The sequence below is a fragment of the Astyanax mexicanus genome, chromosome 1 (genome assembly GCF_023375975.1).
Source record: "Astyanax mexicanus isolate ESR-SI-001 chromosome 1, AstMex3_surface, whole genome shotgun sequence".
In the NCBI taxonomy this organism is placed as follows: Eukaryota; Metazoa; Chordata; class Actinopteri; order Characiformes; family Acestrorhamphidae; genus Astyanax; species Astyanax mexicanus.
In genome coordinates, this window is record NC_064408.1 from 44,645,975 (window position 1) to 44,671,429 (window position 25,455).

A 25,455-nucleotide genomic window follows, 5' to 3' on the forward strand; every position below is an offset into this window, starting at 1 on the left:
CACTCGTTTGAGGATTTTTTCATGGAAAAAAACAAGGTTTCATGAATGGTCAAAATTTTCACCAGAATCACATACCTACGTCTACGTTTTTTTCTGATTTGGGTCAAAAATTGAAAAGTGCTTTTTGTCATATTTCTGACCAAAATGTGGCCCAATTTACCATGCCCATGCATTTTCCCACTCGTTTGAGTAATTTTTCATGGAAAAAACAAGGTTTCATGAATGGTCAAAATTTTCACCAGAATCACATACCGCGGGTCTATATTTTTTTCTGATTTGGGTCAAAAATTGAAAAGTGCTTTTTGTCACATTTCTGAGCAAAATTTGGTCCAATTTGCCATGCCCATGCATTTCCCCACTCGTTTGAGTAATTTTTCATTGAAAAAAACAAGGTTTCATGAATGGTCAAAATTTTCACCAGAATCACATACCGCGGGTCTACGTTTTTTTCTGATTTGGGTCAAAAATTGAAAAGTGCTTTTTGTCATATTTCTGACCAAAATTTGGCCCAATTTACCATGCACATGCATTTTCCCACTCATTTGAGGATTTTTTCATGGAAAAAACAAGGTTTCATGAATGGTCAAAATTTTCACCAGAATCACATACCGCGGGTCTACGTTTTTTTCTGATTTGGGTCAAAAATTGAAAAGTGCTTTTTGTCACATTTCTGAGCAAAATTTGCTCCAATTTACCATGCCCATGCATTTTCCCACTTGTTTGAGTAATTTTTCATGGAAAAAACAAGATTTCATGGATTGTCAAAATTTTCAACAAAATCACATACCGTGGGTCTACGTTTTTTTCTGATTTGGGTCAAAAATTGAAAAGTGCTTTTTGTCATATTTCTGATCAAAATTTGGCCCAATTTGCCATGCACATGCATTTCCCCACTCGTTTAAGGATTTTTTCATGGAAAAAACAAGGTTTCATGAATGGTCAAAATTTTCACCAGAATCACATACCGCTGGTCCACGTTTTTTTCTGATTTGGGTCAAAAATTGAAAAGTGCTTTTTGTCACATTTCTGAGCAAAATTTGGCCCAATTTACCATGCACATGCATTTCCCCACTCGTTTGAGTAATTTTTCATGGAAAAAACAAGGTTTCATGAATGGTCAAAATTTTCAACAAAATCACATACCACGGGTCTATGTTTTTTTCTGATTTGGGTCAAAAAATGAAAAGTGCTTTTTGTCACATTTTTGAGAAAAATTTGGCCCAATTTACCATGCCCATGCATTTTCCCACTCGTTTGAGTAATTTGTCATGGAAAAAACAAGGTTTCATGAATTGTCAAAATTTTCACCAGAATCACATACCGCGGGTCTACGTTTTTTTTCTGATTTGTGTCAAAAATTGAAAAGTGCTTTTTGTCACATTTCTGAGCAAAATTTGGTCCAATTTGCCATGCCCATGCATTTCCCCACTCGTTTGAGTAATTTTTCATGGAAAAAACAAGGTTTCATGAATGGTCAAAATTTTCACCAGAATCACATAACGCGGGTCTACGTTTTTTTCTGATTTGGGTCAAAAATTGAAAAGTGCTTTTTGTCACATTTCTGAGCAAAATTTGGTCCAATTTGCCATGCACATGCATTTCCCCACTCGTTTGAGTAATTTTTCTTGGAAAAAACAAGGTTTCATGAATGGTCAAAATTTTCACCAGAATCACATACCGCGGGGTCTACGTTTTTTTCTGACTTGGGTCAAAAATTGAAAAGTGCTTTTTGTCACATTTCTGAGCAAAATTTGGTCCAATTTGCCATGCACATGCATTTCCCCACTCGTTTGAGTAATTTTTCATGGAAAAAACAAGGTTTCATGAATGGTCAAAATTTTCACCAGAATCACATACCGCGGGTCTACGTTTTTTTCTGTTTTGGGTCAAAAATTGAAAAGTGCTTTTTATCACATTTCTGAGCAAAATTTGGCCCAATTTACCATGCCCATGCATTTTCCCACTCGTTTGAGTAATTTTTCATGGAAAAAACAAGGTTTCATGAATGGTCAAAATTTTCACCAGAATCACATACCGCGGGTTTATATTTTTTTCTGATTTGGGTCAAAAATTGAAAAGTGCTTTTTGTCACATTTCTGAGCAAAATTTGGTCCAATTTGCCATGCACATGCATTTCCCCACTCGTTTGAGTAATTTTTCATGGAAAAAACAAGGTTTCATGAATGGTCAAAATTTTCACCATAATCACATACCGCGGGTCTACGTTTTTTTCTGATTTGGGTCAAAAATTGAAAAGTGCTTTTTGTCACATTTCTGAGCAAAATGTGGTCCAATTTGCCATGCACATGCATTTCCCCACTCGTTTGAGTAATTTTTCATGGAAAAAACAAGGTTTCATGAATGGTCAAAATTTTCACCATAATCACATACCGCGGGTCTACGTTTTTTTCTGATTTGGGTCAAAAATTGAAAAGTGCTTTTTGTCACATTTCTGAGCAAAATGTCGTTCAATTTGCCATGCACATGCATTTCCCCACTCGTTTGAGTAATTTTTCTTGGAAAAAACAAGGTTTCATGAATGGTCAAAATTTTCACCAGAATCACATACCGCGGGTCTACGTTTTTTTATGTTTTGGGTCAAAAATTGAAAAGTGCTTTTTATCACATTTCTGAGCAAAATTTGGTCCAATTTGCCATGCACATGCATTTCCCCACTCGTTTGAGTAATTTTTCATGGAAAAAACAAGGTTTCATGAATGGTCAAAATGTTCACCAGAATCACATACCGCGGGTCTACGTTTTTTTCTGATTTGGGTCAAAAATTGAAAAGTGCTTTTTGTCACATTTCTGAGCAAAATTTGGTCCAATTTGCCATGCACATGCATTTCCCCACTCGTTTGAGTAATTTTTCATGGAAAAAAACAAGGTTTCATGAATGGTCAAAATTTTCACCAGAATCACATAACGCGGGTCTACGTTTTTTTCTGATTTGGGTCAAAAATTGAAAAGTGCTTTTTGTCACATTTCTGAGCAAAATTTGGTCCAATTTTCCATGCACATGCATTTCCCCACTCGTTTGAGTAATTTTTCTTGGAAAAAACAAGGTTTCATGAATGGTCAAAATTTTCACCAGAATCACATACCGCGGGTCTACGTTTTTTTCTGATTTGGGTCAAAAATTGAAAAGTGTTTTTTGTCACATTTCTGAGCAAAATTTGGTCCAATTTGCAATGCCCATGCATTTCCCCACTCGTTTGAGTAATTTTTCATGAAAAAAACAAGGTTTCATGAATGGTCAAAATTTTCACCAGAATCACATACCTACGTCTACGTTTTTTTCTGATTTGGGTCAAAAATTGAAAAGTGCTTTTTGTCATATTTCTGACCAAAATTTGGCACAAATACCATGCACATGCATTTTCCCACTCGTTTGAGGATTTTTTCATGGAAAAAACAAGGTTTCATGAATGGTCAAAATTTTCACCAGAATCACATACCTACGTCTACGTTTTTTTCTGATTTGGGTCAAAAATTGAAAAGTGCTTTTTGTCATATTTCTGACCAAAATTTGGCCCAATTTACCATGCCCATGCATTTTCCCACTCGTTTGAGTAATTTTTCATGGAAAAAACAAGGTTTCATGAATGGTCAAAATTTTCACCAGAATCACATACCGCGGGTCTACGTTTTTTTCTGATTTGGGTCAAAAATTGAAAAGTGCTTTTTGTCATATTTCTGACCAAAATTTGGCCCAATTTACCATGCACATGCATTTTCCCACTCATTTGAGGATTTTTTCATGGAAAAAACAAGGTTTCATGGATGGTCAAAATTTTCAACAAAATCACATACCGCGGGTCTACGTTTTTTTCTGATTTGGGTCAAAAATTGAAAAGTGCTTTTTGTCATATTTCTGATCAAAATTTGGCCCAATTTGCAATGCACATGCATTTTCCCACTCGTTGGAGGATTTTTTCATGGAAAAGACAAGGTTTCATGAATGGTCAAAATTTTCACCAGAATCACATACCGCTGGTCCACGTTTTTTTCTGATTTGGGTCAAAAATTGAAAAGTGCTTTTTGTCACATTTCTGAGCAAAATTTGGCCCAATTTACCATGCACATGCATTTCCCCACTCGTTTGAGTAATTTTTCACGGAAAAAACAAGGTTTCATGAATGGTCAAAATTTTCAACAAAATCACATACCACGGGTCTATGTTTTTTTCTGATTTGGGTCAAAAAATGAAAAGTGCTTTTTGTCACATTTTTGAGAAAAATTTGGCCCAATTTACCATGCCCATGCATTTTCCCACTCGTTTGAGTAATTTGTCATGGAAAAAACAAGGTTTCATGAATTGTCAAAATTTTCACCAGAATCACATACCGCGGGTCTACGTTTTTTTCTGATTTGTGTCAAAAATTGAAAAGTGCTTTTTGTCACATTTCTGAGCAAAATTTGGTCCAATTTGCCATGCCCATGCATTTCCCCACTCGTTTGAGTAATTTTTCATGGAAAAAACAAGGTTTCATGAATGGTCAAAATTTTCACCAGAATCACATACCGCGGGTCTACGTTTTTTTCTGATTTGGGTCAAAAATTGAAAAGTGCTTTTTGTCACATTTTTGAGCAAAACTTGGCCCAATTTAACATGCCCATGCATTTTCCCACTCGTTTGAGTAATTTGTCATGGAAAAAACAAGGTTTCATGAATGGTCAAAATTTTCACCAGAATCACATACCGCGGGTCTACGTTTTTTTCTGATTTGGGTCAAAAATTGAAAAGTGCTTTTTGTCACATTTCTGAGCAAAATTTGCTCCAATTTACCATGCCCATGCATTTTCCCACTTGTTTGAGTAATTTTTCATGGAAAAAACAAGGTTTCATGAATGGTCAAAATTTTCACCAGAATCACATACCGCGGGTCTACGTTTTTTTCGGATTTAGGTCAAAAATTGAAAAGTGCTTTTTGTCATATTTCTGACCAAAATTTGGCCCAATTTACCATGCACATGCATTTTCCCACTCGTTTGAGTATTTTTTCATGGAAAAAACAAGGTTTCATGGATGGTCAAAATTTTCAACAAAATCACATACCGCGGGTCTACGTTTTTTTCTGATTTGGGTCAAAAATTGAAAAGTGCTTTTTGTCATATTTCTGACCAAAATTTGGCCCAATTTACCATGCCAATGCATTTTCCCCACTCGTTTGAGTAATTTTTCATGGAAAAAACAAGGTTTCATGAATGGTCAAAATTTTCACCAGAATCACATACCGCGGGTCTACGTTTTTTTCTGATTTGGTTCAAAAATTGAAAAGTGCTTTTTGTCACATTTCTGAGCAAAATTTGGCCCAATTTACCATGCACATGCATTTCCCCACTCGTTTGAGTAATTTTTCATGGAAAAAACAAGGTTTCATGAATGGTCAAAATTTTCACCAGAATCACATACCGCGGGTCTACATTTTTTTCTGATTTGGGTCAAAAATTGAAAAGTGCTTTTTGTCACATTTCTGAGCAAAATTTGGTCCAATTTACCATGCCCATGCATGTTCCCACTCGTTTGAGTAATTTTTCATGGAAAAAACAAGGTTTCATGAATTGTCAAAATTTTCACCAGAATCACATACCGCGGGTCTACATTTTTTTCTGATTTGGGTCAAAAATTGAAAAGTGCTTTTTGTCACATTTCTCAGCAAAATTGGGCCCAATTTACCATGCACATGCATTTTCCCACTCGTTTGAGTAATTTTTCATGGAAAAAACAAGGTTTCATGAATGGTCAAAATTTTCACCAGAATCACATACCGCGGGTCTACGTTTTTTCTGATGTGGGTCAAAAATTGAAAAGTGCTTTTTGTCACATTTCTGAGCAAAATTTGGCCCAATTTACCATGCCCATGCATTTTCCCACTCGTTTGAGTAATTTTTCATGGAAAAAACAAGGTTTCATGAATGGTCAAAATTTTCACCAGAATCACATACCGCGGGTCTACGTTTTTTCTGATTTGGGTCAAAAATTGAAAAGTGCTTTTTGTCACATTTCTGAGCAAAATTTGGTCCAATTTGCCATGCCCATGCATTTCCCCACTTGTTTGAGTAATTTTTCATGGAAAAAACAAGGTTTCATGAATGGTCAAAATTTTCACCAGAATCACATACCGCGGGTCTACGTTTTTTTCTGATTTGGGTCAAAAATTGAAAAGTGCTTTTTGTCACATTTCTGAGCAAAATTTGGTCCAATTTGCCATGCCCATGCAGTTTCCCACTCGTTTGAGTAATTTTTCATGGAAAAAACAAGGTTTCATGAATGGTCAAAATTTTCACCAGAATCACATACCGCGGGTCTACGTTAATTTCTGATTTGGGTCAAAAATTGAAAAGTGCTTTTTGTCATATTTCTGACCAAAATTTGGCCCAATTTACCATGCCCATGCATTTCCCCACTCGTTTGAGTAATTTTTCATGGAAAAAACAAGGTTTCATGAATGGTCAAAATTTTCACCAGAATCACATACCGCGGGTGTACGTTTTTTTCTGATTTGGGTCAAAAATTGAAAAGTGCTTTTTGTCACATTTTTGAGCAAAATTTGGCCCAATTTACTAAGGCTGACGGCAAATAATCGATTAATCGTTGGTCGACCCAAAAAATTACTAGTCGACCAAATTCCATTGGTCGATTGGTCGCAGGAAAAAAAGCTGCGTCTCATCAAAGGGCTTCTGGGAATTTTAATTTCAACGGCGTGACAAAGGAAGACGTGACAGGAATTTACCGTTGGCGATTTGTTTGACAAGGACAGAAGGCATTCTGGCCATGTCTGGAAGGAGCTCTAAAATATGGGAACATTTTGAAAAGGATAAAGATGACTCAAAGAGGGTTACTTGCCGAATTTGCAGGAAAACATTCGCCTATCATTCGTCCACCACGAACATGCTTTACCACCTCAAAAATGTAAGTAGCTTACTAGCCTAGCTATCCTATGCCGATCTGAAGTTTGAATGCAATAAATAATTAAGTACATTTTGTTTTGTCGCTAGTATTGGTAAGGCTAAATTATCCAGCGCACTGTTTCACTGTCACTTATTATTTAAATCTCTGTACAGGCGCATCCACTTTATTGCGATCTATCCCCCTCCACCTCCACGGCATCCTCATCATCATCCTCCTCATCATTAACGCAGCAGAAGCTCGTAATGAAAGCCCCTCTGTCTGAAAAAAGGAAGAGAGACATAACTGACAAAATAGCTGACTTCATAGCGCTGGACATGCGACCTGTGAATATCGTCAGTGGTGAGGGATTTAAAAATCTAATTGAATGCCTCGAGCCCGGATACAGCCTGCCAAGACGTGAAACAGTGATGCACGCGGTTAAGAGCAAATACAGCACAACAAAACAAACACTTCAGGGCAAGATCGAAAACTGTAAAGCACTCAGCTTCACAACGGATATATGGACGTCTAACCAGATGGAAAGTTACATGACGGTCACAGCGCATTTTATTTCTGATAACTGGCGACTGCATTCATTCGTGCTGGAAACTAAAGAGTTGGGAGTTAGCCACACAGCTGCTAACATAGCAGAGCGACTCAGCGAAGTAATGGCAGAGTTTAGAATCCCCGCGGAAAAAAGGGTCGCTCTTGTACACGACAATGCTGAACATGGTGCTGTGCGCCGATCAGTTATCTCGTAACCCGTCCTGGGGTAACGTCCAAGGAGTTCGTTGCGCAGGGCACACTTTGCAGCTGTGCATCAATGCGGCTCTTAAAAAAGACCCTATTTGCCGTGTCATAGCAGCTGCCAGACGTCTTGTTGGACATTTTAAGAAAAGTGCCAAGGCTACAGCGGCTCTCTCTGAAAAACAAAGACAACAGAACGTCGTTGAACACAAACTCATCCAGGATGTCTCCACGAGATGGAACTCCACTCACTGCATGTTGGAGCGCCTTCTGGAACAGAGGTGGCCGGTCACCGCTGTACTTTCCGACCCCGTTACCACACACAGATCTGACCGCGATTTGGATCTCACCACGGTCCAATGGAGGATAGCAGAAGACATAGTGTCGGTGCTGAAGCCGATGGTCACACTTACCGAGTTGCTTTCACAAGATGTTAATGCATCTCTCTCTGCCACGCTGCCCATGCTCTTTAACATGAAAAGACGTCATCTGATGCTGCGCGAGGATGACAGTGCGGCCGTGACAGCACTGAAGAAAACACTTAGTGAGGAAATTGACAAGAGGTGGGAGCTAAATGAGGAGCTGCAGTCCAGCATATACATCAAAGCTGCTGTCTTGGATCCACGCTTTAAAAGCCTATCGTTCATGGAGGAAGAGAAACGCGACCAGGCATATACTACAGTGTTGGATTTGGCTGAGAGTCTATCTCCAGCAGAAGAGCCTGCCCAGAGACAGCACGCCAGTGGAGACGACAACGAACCCGGGCCTGTACCACAGAAGAAAACAAAAAAGAATGAAAAGCAGGACGAAATATCCATGCTGATGGGTACAGATGAGGAGCAGCAGGCAGAAGAGCAGAACAGTGAAATGAAACGGTACTTGGAGGATAAAACAAAAGTTGAGTCGGGACCGCTAGCATGGTGGAAAACAAACGAGGAGCGCTACCCGAAGCTGGCCAGAGCAGCCATGCGTATTCACTCCATCCCATCCACGTCCACACCATCGGAGCGCATCTTCTCTAAGGCCGGCTTCATTGTGAGCAAGACGCGGAGTTCACTTCTCCCTGACAATGTTGACAAATTGGTCTTCCTTTCTCACAATTTGAGAAAACTCAGAGCTGAGGACAAATCACTGTGAGTTTCAGTTTTTGTTATGCAACGCTACCTCGTTGGTCTGTTAATCTGCACTGATTCAAATTAGGCTAGGCCTATTTATTCGTTTAGGGCTATTTATGTTTGTCTATTTTATATCACATTGAGTTTTTGTTTTATCAGGGTTGCCCTTTGGTCTGTTTATTAGAGTTTCAAGTGTTTCCGTTTCACCGATTGCCGGTTATTTATTTTTTAATTAAGGCATAGGCCTACTTAAAACATTTATCTTTGGAATCTTACAGCAATCATAATTTTTTTCGTTATGTACATTTCCAAAAGAAACGAAAATATGTTTATTAGTTTAATGCTGTATTTCTTTTGTTTTGTTGCATCATCTTGCATGAACAGTACTACTTGTGTGGCACGTGTTTTCAATAAATGTTCATCAGAATGTTCAAAGTCCGTCTGTCTTTCTGATTATTTTTGTAACATATTCAGAATTTCAAAATCTGAATAAATTGCCCGTGTAAAGACAGGGCAGACTTGTGGCAGCCCGGCATTAAAGGTAAAACTTCACAGCTGTGTATCCCGGTCAAATTTATGTATTTTATTTTATTTATTTTTTTTGGGGGGGGGGGGGGGGGTCGATTGGTCGATTAGTTGGAGTAAATGACGGCCACTGGTCGACCAACAAAATCCTTGGTCGTGGACAGCCCTACAATTTACCATGCACATGCATTTCCCCACTCGTTTGAGTAATTTTTCATGGAAAAAACTAGGTTTCATGAATGGTCAAAATTTTCAACAAAATCACATACCGCGGGTCTACGTTTTTTTCTGATTTGGGTCAAAAATTGAAAAGTGCTTTTTGTCACATTTCTGAGCAAAATTTGGTCCAATTTGCCATGCCCATGCATTTCCCCACTCGTTTGAGTAATTTTTCATGGAAAAAACAAGGTTTCATGAATGGTCAAAATTTTCACCAGAATCACATACCGCGGGTCTACGTTTTTTTCTGATTTGGATCAAAAAATGAAAAGTGCTTTTTGTCATATTTCTGAGCAAAATATGGCCCAATTTACCATGCACATGCATTTTCCCACTCGTTTGAGTAATTTTTCATGGAAAAAACAAGGTTTCATGAATGGTCAAAATTTTCACCAAAATCACATACCGCGGGTCTACGTTTTTTTCTGATTTGGGTCAAAAATTGAAAAGTGCTTTTTGTCACATTTCTGAGCAAAATTTGGTCCAATTTGCCATGCACATGCATTTCCCCACTCGTTTGAGTAATTTTTCATGGAAAAAACAAGTTTTCATGAATGGTCAAAATTTTCACCAGAATCACATACCGCGGGTCTACGTTTTTTTCTGATTTGGGTCAAAAATTGAAAAGTGCTTTTTGTCACATTTCTGAGCAAAATTTGGTCCAATTTGCCATGCCCATGCATTTCCCCACTCGTTTGAGTAATTTTTCATGGAAAAAACAAGGTTTCATGAATGGTCAAAATTTTCACCAGAATCACATACCGCGGGTCTACGTTTTTTTCTGATTTGGTTCAAAAAATGAAAAGTGCTTTTTGTCACATTTTTGAGCAAAATTTGGCCCAATTTACCATGCCCATGCATTTTCCCACTCGTTTGAGTAATTTTTCATGGAAAAAACAAGGTTTCATGAATGGTCAAAATTTTCACCAGAATCACATACCGCGGGTCTACGTTTTTTTCTGATTTGGGTCAAAAATTGAAAAGTGCTTTTTGTCACATTTCTGAGCAAAATTTGGCCCAATTTACCATGCACATGCATTTTCCCACTCGTTTGAGGATTTTTTCATGGAAAAAACAAGGTTTCATGAATGGTCAAAATTTTCACCAGAATCACATACCGCAGGTCTACGTTTTTTTGGGATTTAGGTCAAAAATTGAAAAGTGCTTTTTGTCATATTTCTGAGCAAAATATGGCCCAATTTGCCATGCCCATGCATTTCCCCACTCGTTTGAGTAATTTTTCATGGAAAAAACAAGGTTTCATGAATGGTCAAAATTTTCACCAGAATCACATACCGCGGGTCTACGTTTTTTTCTGATTTGGGTCAAAAATTGAAAAGTGCTTTTTGTCACATTTCTGAGCAAAATTTGGTCCAATTTGCCATGCCCATGCATTTCCCCACTCGTTTGAGTAATTTTTCATGGAAAAAACAAGGTTTCATGAATGGTCAAAATTTTCACCAGAATCACATACCGCGGGTCTACGTTTTTTTCTGTTTTGGGTAAAAAATTGAAAAGTGCTTTTTATCACATTTCTGAGCAAAATTTGGCCCAATTTACCATGCCCATGCATTTTCCCACTCGTTTGAGTAATTTTTCATGGAAAAAACAAGGTTTCATGAATGTTCAAAATTTTCACCAGAATCACATACCGCGGGTTTATATTTTTTTCTGATTTGGGTCAAAAATTGAAAAGTGCTTTTTGTCACATTTCTGAGCAAAATTTTGTCCAATTTGCCATGCACATGCATTTCCCCACTCGTTTGAGTAATTTTTCATGGAAAAAACAAGGCTTCATGAATGGTCAAAATTTTCACCAGAATCACATACCGCGGGTCTACGTTTTTTTCTGATTTGGGTCAAAAATTGAAAAGTGCTTTTTGTCACATTTCTGAGCAAAATTTGGTCCAATTTGCCATGCACATGCATTTCCCCACTCGTTTGAGTAATTTTTCTTGGAAAAAACAAGGTTTCATGAATGGTCAAAATTTTCACCAGAATCACATACCGCGGGTCTACGTTTTTTTCTGATTTGGGTCAAAAATTGAAAAGTGCTTTTTGTCACATTTCTGAGCAAAATTTGGTCCAATTTGCAATGCCCATGCATTTCCCCACTCGTTTGAGTAATTTTTCATGAAAAAAACAAGGTTTCATGAATGGTCAAAATTTTCACCAGAATCACATACCACGGGTCTTCGTTTTTTTCTGATTTGGGTCAAAAATTGAAAAGTGCTTTTTGTCACATTTCTGACCAAAATTTGGCCCAATTTACCATGCCCTTGCATTTTCCCACTCGTTTGAGGATTTTTTCATGGAAAAAACAAGGTTTCATGAATGTTCAAAATTTTCACCAGAATCACATACCGCGGGTTTATATTTTTTTCTGATTTGGGTCAAAAATTGAAAAGTGCTTTTTGTCACATTTCTGAGCAAAATTTTGTCCGATTTGCCATGCACATGCATTTCCCCACTCGTTTGAGTAATTTTTCATGGAAAAAACAAGGTTTCATGAATGGTCAAAATTTTCACCAGAATCACATACCGCGGGTCTACGTTTTTTTCTGATTTGGGTCAAAAATTGAAAAGTGTTTTTTGTCACATTTCTGAGCAAAATTTGGTCCAATTTGCCATGCACATGCATTTCCCCACTCGTTTGAGTAATTTTTCTTGGAAAAAACAAGGTTTCATGAATGGTCAAAATTTTCACCAGAATCACATACCGCGGGTCTACGTTTTTTTCTGATTTGGGTCAAAAATTGAAAAGTGTTTTTTGTCACATTTCTGAGCAAAATTTGGTCCAATTTGCCATGCACATGCATTTCCCCACTCGTTTGAGTAATTTTTCTTGGAAAAAACAAGGTTTCATGAATGGTCAAAATTTTCACCAGAATCACATACCGCGGGTCTATATTTTTTTCTGATTTGGGTCAAAAATTGAAAAGTGCTTTTTGTCACATTTCTGAGCAAAATTTGGTCCAATTTGCCATGCCCATGCATTTCCCCACTCGTTTGAGTAATTTTTCATTGAAAAAAACAAGGTTTCATGAATGGTCAAAATTTTCACCAGAATCACATACCGCGGGTCTACGTTTTTTTCTGATTTGGGTCAAAAATTGAAAAGTGCTTTTTGTCATATTTCTGATCAAAATTTGGCCCAATTTGCCATGCACATGCATTTCCCCACTCGTTTGAGGATTTTTTCATGGAAAAAACAAGGTTTCATGAATGGTCAAAATTTTCACCAGAATCACATACCGCTGGTCCACGTTTTTTTCTGATTTGGGTCAAAAATTGAAAAGTGCTTTTTGTCACATTTCTGAGCAAAATTTGGCCCAATTTACCATGCACATGCATTTCCCCACTCGTTTGAGGATTTTTCCATGGAAAAAACAAGGTTTCATGAATGGTCAAAATTTTCACCAGAATCACATACCGCTGGTCCACGTTTTTTTCTGATTTGGGTCAAAAATTGAAAAGTGCTTTTTGTCACATTTCTGAGCAAAATTTGGCCCAATTTACCATGCACATGCATTACCCCACTCGTTTGAGTAATTTTTCATGGAAAAAACAAGGTTTCATGAATGGTCAAAATTTTCAACAAAATCACATACCACGGGTCTATGTTTTTTTCTGATTTGGGTCAAAAAATGAAAAGTGCTTTTTGTCACATTTTTGAGAAAAATTTGGCCCAATTTACCATGCCCATGCATTTTCCCACTCGTTTGAGTAATTTGTCATGGAAAAAACAAGGTTTCATGAATTGTCAAAATTTTCACCAGAATCACATACCGCGGGTCTACGTTTTTTTTCTGATTTGTGTCAAAAATTGAAAAGTGCTTTTTGTCACATTTCTGAGCAAAATTTGGTCCAATTTGCCATGCCCATGCATTTCCCCACTCGTTTGAGTAATTTTTCATGGAAAAAACAAGGTTTCATGAATGGTCAAAATTTTCACCAGAATCACATAACGCGGGTCTACGTTTTTTTCTGATTTGGGTCAAAAATTGAAAAGTGCTTTTTGTCACATTTCTGAGCAAAATTTGGTCCAATTTGCCATGCACATGCATTTCCCCACTCGTTTGAGTAATTTTTCTTGGAAAAAACAAGGTTTCATGAATGGTCAAAATTTTCACCAGAATCACATACCGCGGGTCTACGTTTTTTTCTGACTTGGGTCAAAAATTGAAAAGTGCTTTTTGTCACATTTCTGAGCAAAATTTGGTCCAATTTGCCATGCACATGCATTTCCCCACTCGTTTGAGTAATTTTTCATGGAAAAAACAAGGTTTCATGAATGGTCAAAATTTTCACCAGAATCACATACCGCGGGTCTACGTTTTTTTCTGTTTTGGGTCAAAAATTGAAAAGTGCTTTTTATCACATTTCTGAGCAAAATTTGGCCCAATTTACCATGCCCATGCATTTTCCCACTCGTTTGAGTAATTTTTCATGGAAAAAACAAGGTTTCATGAATGGTCAAAATTTTCACCAGAATCACATACCTACGTCTACGTTTTTTTCTGATTTGGGTCAAAAATTGAAAAGTGCTTTTTGTCATATTTCTGACCAAAATTTGGCCCAATTTACCATGCCCATGCATTTTCCCACTCGTTTGAGTAATTTTTCATGGAAAAAACAAGGTTTCATGAATGGTCAAAATTTTCACCAGAATCACATACCGCGGGTCTATATTTTTTTCTGATTTGGGTCAAAAATTGAAAAGTGCTTTTTGTCACATTTCTGAGCAAAATTTGGTCCAATTTGCCATGCCCATGCATTTCCCCACTCGTTTGAGTAATTTTTCATTGAAAAAAACAAGGTTTCATGAATGGTCAAAATTTTCACCAGAATCACATACCGCGGGTCTACGTTTTTTTCTGATTTGGGTCAAAAATTGAAAAGTGCTTTTTGTCATATTTCTGACCAAAATTTGGCCCAATTTACCATGCACATGCATTTTCCCACTCATTTGAGGATTTTTTCATGGAAAAAACAAGGTTTCATGAATGGTCAAAATTTTCACCAGAATCACATACCGCGGGTCTACGTTTTTTTCTGATTTGGGTCAAAAATTGAAAAGTGCTTTTTGTCACATTTCTGAGCAAAATTTGCTCCAATTTACCATGCCCATGCATTTTCCCACTTGTTTGAGTAATTTTTCATGGAAAAAACAAGATTTCATGGATTGTCAAAATTTTCAACAAAATCACATACCGTGGGTCTACGTTTTTTTCTGATTTGGGTCAAAAATTGAAAAGTGCTTTTTGTCATATTTCTGAGCAAAATTTGGCCCAATTTGCCATGCACATGCATTTCCCCACTCGTTTGAGGATTTTTTCATGGAAAAAACAAGGTTTCATGAATGGTCAAAATTTTCACCAGAATCACATACCGCTGGTCCACGTTTTTTTCTGATTTGGGTCAAAAATTGAAAAGTGCTTTTTGTCACATTTCTGAGCAAAATTTGGCCCAATTTACCATGCACATGCATTTCCCCACTCGTTTGAGTAATTTTTCATGGAAAAAACAAGGTTTCATGAATGGTCAAAATTTTCAACAAAATCACATACCACGGGTCTATGTTTTTTTCTGATTTGGGTCAAAAAATGAAAAGTGCTTTTTGTCACATTTTTGAGAAAAATTTGGCCCAATTTACCATGCCCATGCATTTTCCCACTCGTTTGAGTAATTTGTCATGGAAAAAACAAGGTTTCATGAATGGTCAAAATTTTCACCAGAATCACATAACGCGGGTCTACATTTTTTTTCTGATTTGGGTCAAAAATTGAAAAGTGCTTTTTGTCACATTTCTGAGCAAAATTTGGTCCAATTTGCCATGCACATGCATTTCCCCACTCGTTTGAGTAATTTTTCTTGGAAAAAACAAGGTTTCATGAATGGTCAAAATTTTCACCAGAATCACATACCGCGGGTCTACGTTTTTTTCTGACTTGGGTCAAAAATTGAAAAGTGCTTTTTGTCACATTTCTGAGCAAAATTTGGTCCAATTTGCCATGCACATGCATTTCCCCACTCGTTTGAGTAATTTTTCATGGAAAAAACAAGGTTTCATGAATGGTCAAAATTTTCACCAGAATCACATACCGCGGGTCTACGTTTTTTTCTGTTTTGGGTCAAAAATTGAAAAGTGCTTTTTATCACATTTCTGAGCAAAATTTGGCCCAATTTACCATGCCCATGCATTTTCCCACTCGTTTGAGTAATTTTTCATGGAAAAAACAAGGTTTCATGAATGGTCAAAATTTTCACCAGAATCACATACCGCGGGTTTATATTTTTTTCTGATTTGGGTCAAAAATTGAAAAGTGCTTTTTGTCACATTTCTGAGCAAAATTTGGTCCAATTTGCCATGCACATGCATTTCCCCACTCGTTTGAGTAATTTTTCATGGAAAAAACAAGGTTTCATGAATGGTCAAAATTTTCACCAGAATCACATACCGCGGGTCTACGTTTTTTTCTGATTTGGGTCAAAAATTGAAAAGTGCTTTTTGTCACATTTCTGAGCAAAATGTGGTCCAATTTGCCATGCACATGCATTTCCCCACTCGTTTGAGTAATTTTTCATGGAAAAAACAAGGTTTCATGAATGGTCAAAATTTTCACCAGAATCACATAACGCGGGTCTACGTTTTTTTCTGATTTGGGTCAAAAATTGAAAAGTGCTTTTTGTCACATTTCTGAGCAAAATTTGGTCCAATTTGCCATGCACATGCATTTCCCCACTCGTTTGAGTAATTTTTCTTGGAAAAAACAAGGTTTCATGAATGGTCAAAATTTTCACCAGAATCACATACCGCGGGTCTACGTTTTTTTATGTTTTGGGTCAAAAATTGAAAAGTGCTTTTTATCACATTTCTGAGCAAAATTTGGCCCAATTTACCATGCCCATGCATTTTCACACTCGTTTGAGTAATTTTTCATGGAAAAAACAAGGTTTCATGAATGGTCAAAATTTTCACCAGAATCACATACCGCGGGTTTATATTTTTTTCTGATTTGGGTCAAAAATTGAAAAGTGCTTTTTGTCACATTTCTGAGCAAAATTTGGTCCAATTTGCCATGCACATGCATTTCCCCACTCGTTTGAGTAATTTTTCATGGAAAAAACAAGGTTTCATGAATGGTCAAAATGTTCACCAGAATCACATACCGCGGGTCTACGTTTTTTTCTGATTTGGGTCAAAAATTGAAAAGTGCTTTTTGTCACATTTCTGAGCAAAATTTGGTCCAATTTACCATGCACATGCATTTCCCCACTCGTTTGAGTAATTTTTCATGGAAAAAAACAAGGTTTCATGAATGGTCAAAATTTTCACCAGAATCACATAACGCGGGTCTACGTTTTTTTCTGATTTGGGTCAAAAATTGAAAAGTGCTTTTTGTCACATTTCTGAGCAAAATTTGGTCCAATTTTCCATGCACATGCATTTCCCCACTCGTTTGAGTAATTTTTCTTGGAAAAAACAAGGTTTCATGAATGGTCAAAATTTTCACCAGAATCACATACCGCGGGTCTACGTTTTTTTCTGATTTGGGTCAAAAATTGAAAAGTGTTTTTTGTCACATTTCTGAGCAAAATTTGGTCCAATTTGCAATGCCCATGCATTTCCCCACTCGTTTGAGTAATTTTTCATGAAAAAAACAAGGTTTCATGAATGGTTAAAATTTTCACCAGAATCACATACCACGGGTCTACGTTTTTTTCTGATTTGGGTCAAAAATTGAAAAGTGCTTTTTGTCATATTTCTGACCAAAATTTGGCCCAATTTACCATGCCCATGCATTTTCCCACTCGTTTGAGTAATTTTTCATGGAAAAAACAAGGTTTCATGAATGGTCAAAATTTTCACCAGAATCACATACCGCGGGTCTACGTTTTTTTCTGATTTGGGTCAAAAATTGAAAAGTGCTTTTTGTCATATTTCTGACCAAAATTTGGCCCAATTTACCATGCACATGCATTTTCCCACTCATTTGAGGATTTTTTCATGGAAAAAACAAGGTTTCATGGATGGTCAAAATTTTCAACAAAATCACATACCGCGGGTCTACGTTTTTTTCTGATTTGGGTCAAAAATTGAAAAGTGCTTTTTGTCATATTTCTGATCAAAATTTGGCCCAATTTGCCATGCACATGCATTTTCCCACTCGTTGGAGGATTTTTTCATGGAAAAAACAAGGTTTCATGAATGGTCAAAATTTTCACCAGAATCACATACCGCGGGTCTACGTTTTTTTCTGATTTGGGTCAAAAATTGAAAAGTGCTTTTTGTCACATTTCTGAGCAAAATTTGGCCCAATTTACCATGCACATGCATTTCCCCACTCGTTTGAGTAATTTTTCATGGAAAAAACAAGGTTTCATGAATGGTCAAAATTTTCACCAGAATCACATACCGCTGGTCCACGTTTTTTTCTGATTTGGGTCAAAAATTGAAAAGTGCTTTTTGTCACATTTCTGAGCAAAATTTGGCCCAATTTACCATGCACATGCATTTCCCCACTCGTTTGAGTAATTTTTCACGGAAAAAACAAGGTTTCATGAATGGTCAAAATTTTCAACAAAATCACATACCACGGGTCTATGTTTTTTTCTGATTTGGGTCAAAAAATGAAAAGTGCTTTTTGTCCCATTTTTGAGAAAAATTTGGCCCAATTTACCATGCCCATGCATTTTCCCACTCGTTTGAGTAATTTGTCATGGAAAAAACAAGGTTTCATGAATTGTCAAAATTTTCACCAGAATCACATACCGCGGGTCTACGTTTTTTTCTGATTTGTGTCAAAAATTGAAAAGTGCTTTTTGTCACATTTCTGAGCAAAATTTGGTCCAATTTGCCATGCCCATGCATTTCCCCACTCGTTTGAGTAATTTTTCATGGAAAAAACAAGGTTTCATGAATGGTCAAAATTTTCACCAGAATCACATACCGCGGGTCTACGTTTTTTTCTGATTTGGGTCAAAAATTGAAAAGTGCTTTTTGTCACATTTATGAGCAAAATTTGGTCCAATTTGCCATGCCCATGCATTTCCCCACTCGTTTGAGTAATTTTTCATGGAAAAAACAAGGTTTCATGAATGGTCAAAATTTTCACCGGAATCACATACCGCGGGTCTATATTTTTTCTGATTTGGGTCAAAAATTGAAAAGTGCTTTTTGTCACATTTTTGAGCAAAATTTGGCCCAATTTACCATGCCCATGCATTTTCCCACTCGTTTGAGTAATTTGTCATGGAAAAAACAAGTTTTCATGAATGGTCAAAATTTTCACCAGAATCACATACCGCGGGTCTACGTTTTTTTCTGATTTGGGTCAAAAATTGAAAAGTGCTTTTTGTCACATTTCTGAGCAAAATTTGCTCCAATTTACCATGCCCATGCATTTTCCCACTTGTTTGAGTATTTTTTCATGGAAAAAACAAGGTTTCATGAATGGTCAAAATTTTCACCAGAATCACATACCGCGGGTCTACGTTTTTTTCTGATTTGGGTCAAAAATTGAAAAGTGCTTTTTGTCATATTTCTGACCAAAATTTGGCCCAATTTACCATGCCAATGCATTTTCCCACTCGTTTGAGTAATTTTTCATGGAAAAAACAAGGTTTCATGGATGGTCAAAATTTTCACCAGAATCACATACCGCGGGTCTACGTTTTTTTCGGATTTAGGTCAAAAATTGAAAAGTGCTTTTTGTCATATTTCTGACCAAAATTTGGCCCAATTTACCATGCACATGCATTTTCCCACTCGTTTGAGTATTTTATCATGGAAAAAACAAGGTTTCATGGATGGTCAAAATTTTCAACAAAATCACATACCGCGGGTCTACGTTTTTTTCTGATTTGGGTCAAAAATTGAAAAGTGCTTTTTGTCATATTTCTGACCAAAATTTGGCCCAATTTACCATGCCAATGCATTTTCCCCACTCGTTTGAGTAATTTTTCATGGAAAAAACAAGGTTTCATGAATGGTCAAAATTTTCACCAGAATCACATACCGCGGGTCTACGTTTTTTTCTGATTTGGGTCAAAAATTGAAAAGTGCTTTTTGTCACATTTCTGAGCAAAATTTGGCCCAATTTACCATGCACATGCATTTCCCCACTCGTTTGAGTAATTTTTCATGGAAAAAACAAGGTTTCATGAATGGTCAAAATTTTCACCAGAATCACATACCGCGGGTCTACGTTTTTTCTGATGTGGGTCAAAAATTGAAAAGTGCTTTTTGTCACATTTCTGAGCAAAATTTGCTCCAATTTACCATGCCCATGCATTTTCCCACTTGTTTGAGTAATTTTTCATGGAAAAAACAAGGTTTCATGAATGGTCAAAATATTCACCAGAATCACATACCGCGGGTCTACGTTTTTTTCTGATTTGGGTCAAAAAATGAAAAGTGCTTTTTGTCACATTTTTGAGCAAAATTTGGCCCAATTTACCATGCCCATGCATTTTCCCACTCGTTTGAGTAATTTTTCATGGAAAAAACAAGGTTTCATGAATGGTCAAAATTTTCACCAGAATCACTCCAGAAAAACGGGTCTACGTTTTTTTCGGATTTAGGTCAAAAATTGAAAAGTGCTTTTTGTCATATTTCTGACCAAAATTTGGCCCAATTTACCATGCACATGCATTTTCCCACTCGTTTGAGTATTTTTTCATGGAAAAAACAAGGTTTCATGGATGGTCAAAATTTTCAACAAAATCACATACCGCGGGTCTACGTTTTTTTCTGATTTGGGTCAAAAATTGAAAAGTGCTTTTTGTCATATTTCTGACCAAAATTTGGCCCAATTTACCATGCCAATGCATTTTCCCCACTCGTTTGAGTAATTTTTCATGGAAAAAACAAGGTTTCATGAATGGTCAAAATTTTCACCAGAATCACATACCGCGGGTCTACGTTTTTTTCTGATTTGGGTCAAAAATTGAAAAGTGCTTTTTGTCACATTTCTGAGCAAAATTTGGCCCAATTTACCATGCACATGCATTTCCCCACTCGTTTGAGTAATTTTTCATGGAAAAAACAAGGTTTCATGAATGGTCAAAATTTTCACCAGAATCACATACCGCGGGTCTACATTTTTTTCTGATTTGGGTCAAAAATTGAAAAGTGCTTTTTGTCACATTTCTGAGCAAAATTTGGTCCAATTTACCATGCCCATGCATTTTCCCACTCATTTGAGTAATTTTTCATGGAAAAAACAAGGTTTCATGAATTGTCAAAATTTTCACCAGAATCACATACCGCGGGTCTACATTTTTTTCTGATTTGAGTCAAAAATTGAAAAGTGCTTTTTGTCACATTTCTCAGCAAAATTGGGCCCAATTTACCATGCACATGCATTTTCCCACTCGTTTGAGTAATTTTTCATGGAAAAAACAAGGTTTCATGAATGGTCAAAATTTTCACCAGAATCACATCCCGCGGGTCTACGTTTTTTCTGATGTGGGTCAAAGTTTGAAAAGTGCTTTTTGTCACATTTCTGAGCAAAATTTGGCCCAATTTACCATGCCCATGCATTTTCCCACTCGTTTGAGTAATTTTTCATGGAAAAAACAAGGTTTCATGAATTGTCAAAATTTTCACCAGAATCACATACCGGGGGTCTACATTTTTTTCTGATTTGGGTCAAAAATTGAAAAGTGCTTTTTGTCACATTTCTGAGCAAAATTTGGTCCAATTTGCCATGCCCATGCATTTCCCCACTCGTTTGAGTAATTTTTCATGGAAAAAACAAGGTTTCATGAATGGTCAAAATTTTCAACAGAATCACATACCGCGGGTCTACGTTTTTTTTTTATTTGGGTCAAAAATTGAAAAGTGCTTTTTGTCATATTTCTGACCAAAATTTGGCCCAATTTACCATGCCCATGCATTTCCCCACTCGTTTGAGTAATTTTTCATGGAAAAAACAAGGTTTCATGGATGGTCAAAATTTTCAACAAAATCACATACCGCGGGTCTACGTTTTTTTCTGATTTGGGTCAAAAATTGAAAAGTGCTTTTTGTCACATTTCTGAGCAAAATTTGGCCCAATTTACCATGCCCATGCATTTTCCCACTCGTTTGAGTAATTTGTCATGGAAAAAACAAGGTTTCATGAATGGTCAAAATTTTCACCAGAATCACATACCGTGGGTCTACGTTTTTTTCTGATTTGGGTCAAAAATTGAAAAGTGCTTTTTGTCACATTTCTGAGCAAAATTTGGCCCAATTTACCATGCCAATGCATTTTCCCACTCGTTTGAGTAATTTTTCATGGAAAAAACAAGGTTTCATGAATGGTCAAAATTTTCACCAGAATCACATACCGCGGGTCTACGTTTTTTCTGATTTGGGTCAAAAATTGATTAGTGCTTTTTGTCACATTTCTGAGCAAAATTTGGTCCAATTTGCCATGCCCATGCATTTCCCCACTCGTTTGAGTAATTTTTCATGGAAAAAACAAGGTTTCATGAATGGTCAAAATTTTCACCGGAATCACATACCGCGAGTCTACGTTTTTTTCTGATTTGGGTCAAAAATTGAAAAGTGCTTTTTGTCACATTTTTGAGCAAAATTTGGTCCAATTTGCCATGCCCATGCATTTCCCCACTCGTTTGAGTAATTTTTCATGGAAAAAACAAGGTTTCATGAATGGTCAAAATTTTCACCAGAATCACATACCGTGGGTCTACGTTTTTTTCTGATTTGGGTCAAAAATTGAAAAGTGCTTTTTGTCACATTTCTGAGCAAAATTTGGCCCAATTTACCATGCCAATGCATTTTCCCACTCGTTTGAGTAATTTTTCATGGAAAAAACAAGGTTTCATGAATGGTCAAAATTTTCACCAGAATCACATACCGCGGGTCTACGTTTTTTCTGATTTGGGTCAAAAATTGAATAGTGCTTTTTGTCACATTTCTGAGCAAAATTTGGTCCAATTTGCCATGCCCATGCATTTCCCCACTCGTTTGAGTAATTTTTCATGGAAAAAACAAGGTTTCATGAATGGTCAAAATTTTCACCGGAATCACATACCGCGAGTCTACGTTTTTTTCTGATTTGGGTCAAAAATTGAAAAGTGCTTTTTGTCACATTTTTGAGCAAAATTTGGCCCAATTTACCATGCCCATGCATTTTCCCACTCGTTTGAGTAATTTGTCATGGAAAAAACAAGGTTTCATGAATGGTCAAAATTTTCACCAGAATCACATACTGCGGGTCTACGTTAATTTCTGATTTGGGTCAAAAATTGAAAAGTGCTTTTTGTCACATTTCTGAGCAAAATTTGGCCCAATTTACCATGCACATGCATTTCCCCACTCATTTGAGTAATTTTTCATGGAAAAAACAAGGTTTCATGAATGGTCAAAATTTTCACCAGAATCACATACCGCGGGTCTACGTTTTTTCTGATTTGGGTCAAAAATTGAATAGTGCTTTTTGTCACATTTCTGAGCAAAATTTGGTCCAAATTGCCATGCCCATGCATTTCCCCACTCGTTTGAGTAATTTTTCATGGAAAAAACAAGGTTTCATGAATGGTCAAAATTTTCACCGGAATCACATACCGCGAGTCTACGTTTTTTTCTGATTTGGGTCAAAAATTGAAAAGTGCTTTTTGTCACATTTTTGAGCAAAATTTGGCCCAATTTACCATGCCCATGCATTTTCCCACTCGTTTGAGTAATTTGTCATGGAAAAAACAAGGTTTCATGAATGGTCAAAATTTTCACCAGAATCACATACCGCGGGTCTACGTTAATTATTGATTTGGGTCAAAAATTGAAAAGTGCTTTTTGTCATATTTCTGACCAAAATTTGACCCAATTTACCATGCCCATGCATTTCCCCACTCGTTTGAGTAATTTTTCATGGAAAAAACAAGGTTTCATGAATGGTCAAAATTTTCACCAGAATCACATACCGCGGGTCTACGTTTTTTTCTGATTTGGGTCAAAAATTGAAAAGTGCTTTTTGTCATATTTCTGAGCAAAATTTGGCCCAATTTACCATGCACATGCATTTTCCCACTCGTTTGAGTAATTTTTCATGGAAAAAACAAGGTTTCATGGATGGTCAAAATTTTCAACAAAATCACATACCGCGGGTCTACGTTTTTTTCTGATTTGGGTCAAAAATTGAAAAGTGCTTTTTGTCATATTTCTGACCAAAATTTGGCCCAATTTACCATGCCAATGCATTTTCCCACTCGTTTGAGTAATTTTTCATGGAAAAAACAAGGTTTCATGAATGGTCAAAATTTTCACCAGAATCACATACCGCGGGTCTACGTTTTTTTCTGATTTGGGTCAAAAATTGAAAAGTGCTTTTTGTCACATTTCTGAGCAAAATTTGGCCCAATTTACCATGCCCATGCATTTTCCCACTCGTTTGAGTAATTTTTCATGGAAAAAACAAGGTTTCATGAATTGTCAAAATTTTCACCAGAATCACATACCGGGGGTCTACATTTTTTTCTGATTTGGGTCAAAAATTGAAAAGTGCTTTTTGTCATATTTCTGACCAAAATTTGGCCCAATTTACCATGCCCATGCATTTCCCCACTCGTTTGAGTAATTTTTCATGGAAAAAACAAGGTTTCATGGATGGTCAAAATTTTCAACAAAATCACATACCGCGGGTCTACGTTTTTTTCTGATTTGGGTCAAAAATTGAAAAGTGCTTTATGTCACATTTCTGAGCAAAATTTGGCCCAATTTACCATGCCCATGCATTTTCCCACTCGTTTGAGTAATTTGTCATGGAAAAAACAAGGTTTCATGAATGGTCAAAATTTTCACCAGAATCACATACCGCGGGTCTACGTTTTTTTCTGATTTGGGTCAAAAATTGAAAAGTGCTTTTTGTCACATTTCTGAGCAAAATTTGGCCCAATTTACCATGCCAATGCATTTTCCCACTCGTTTGAGTAATTTTTCATGGAAAAAACAAGGTTTCATGAATGGTCAAAATTTTCACCAGAATCACATACCGCGGGTCTACGTTTTTTCTGATTTGGGTCAAAAATTGAATAGTGCTTTTTGTCACATTTCTGAGCAAAATTTGGTCCAATTTGCCATGCCCATGCATTTCCCCACTCGTTTGAGTAATTTTTCATGGAAAAAACAAGGTTTCATGAATGGTCAAAATTTTCACCGGAATCACATACCGCGAGTCTACGTTTTTTTCTGATTTGGGTCAAAAATTGAAAAGTGCTTTTTGTCACATTTTTGAGCAAAATTTGGCCCAATTTACCATGCCCATGCATTTTCCCACTCGTTTGAGTAATTTGTCATGGAAAAAACAAGGTTTCATGAATGGTCAAAATTTTCACCAGAATCACATACCGCGAGTCTACGTTTTTTTCTGATTTGGGTCAAAAAATGAAAAGTGCTTTTTGTCATATTTCTGACCAAAATTTGGCCCAATTTACCATGCCCATGCATTTCCCCACTCGTTTGAGTAATTTTTCATGGAAAAAACAAGGTTTCATGAATGGTCAAAATTTTCACCAGAATCACATACCGCGGGTCTACGTTTTTTTCTGATTTGGGTCAAAAATTGAAAAGGGCTTTTTGTCACATTTTTGAGCAAAATTTGGCCCAATTTACCATGCACATGCATTTCCCCACTCGTTTGAGTAATTTTTCATGGAAAAAACAAGGTTTCATGAATGGTCAAAATTTTCACCAGAATCACATACCGCGGGTCTACGTTTTTTTCTGATTTGGGTCAAAAATTGAAAAGTGCTTTTTGTCATATTTCTGAGCAAAATTTGGCCCAATTTACCATGCACATGCATTTTCCCACTCGTTTGAGTAATTTTTCATGGAAAAAACAAGGTTTCATGGATGGTCAAAATTTTCAACAAAATCACATACCGCGGGTCTACGTTTTTTTCTGATTTGGGTCAAAAATTGAAAAGTGCTTTTTGTCATAT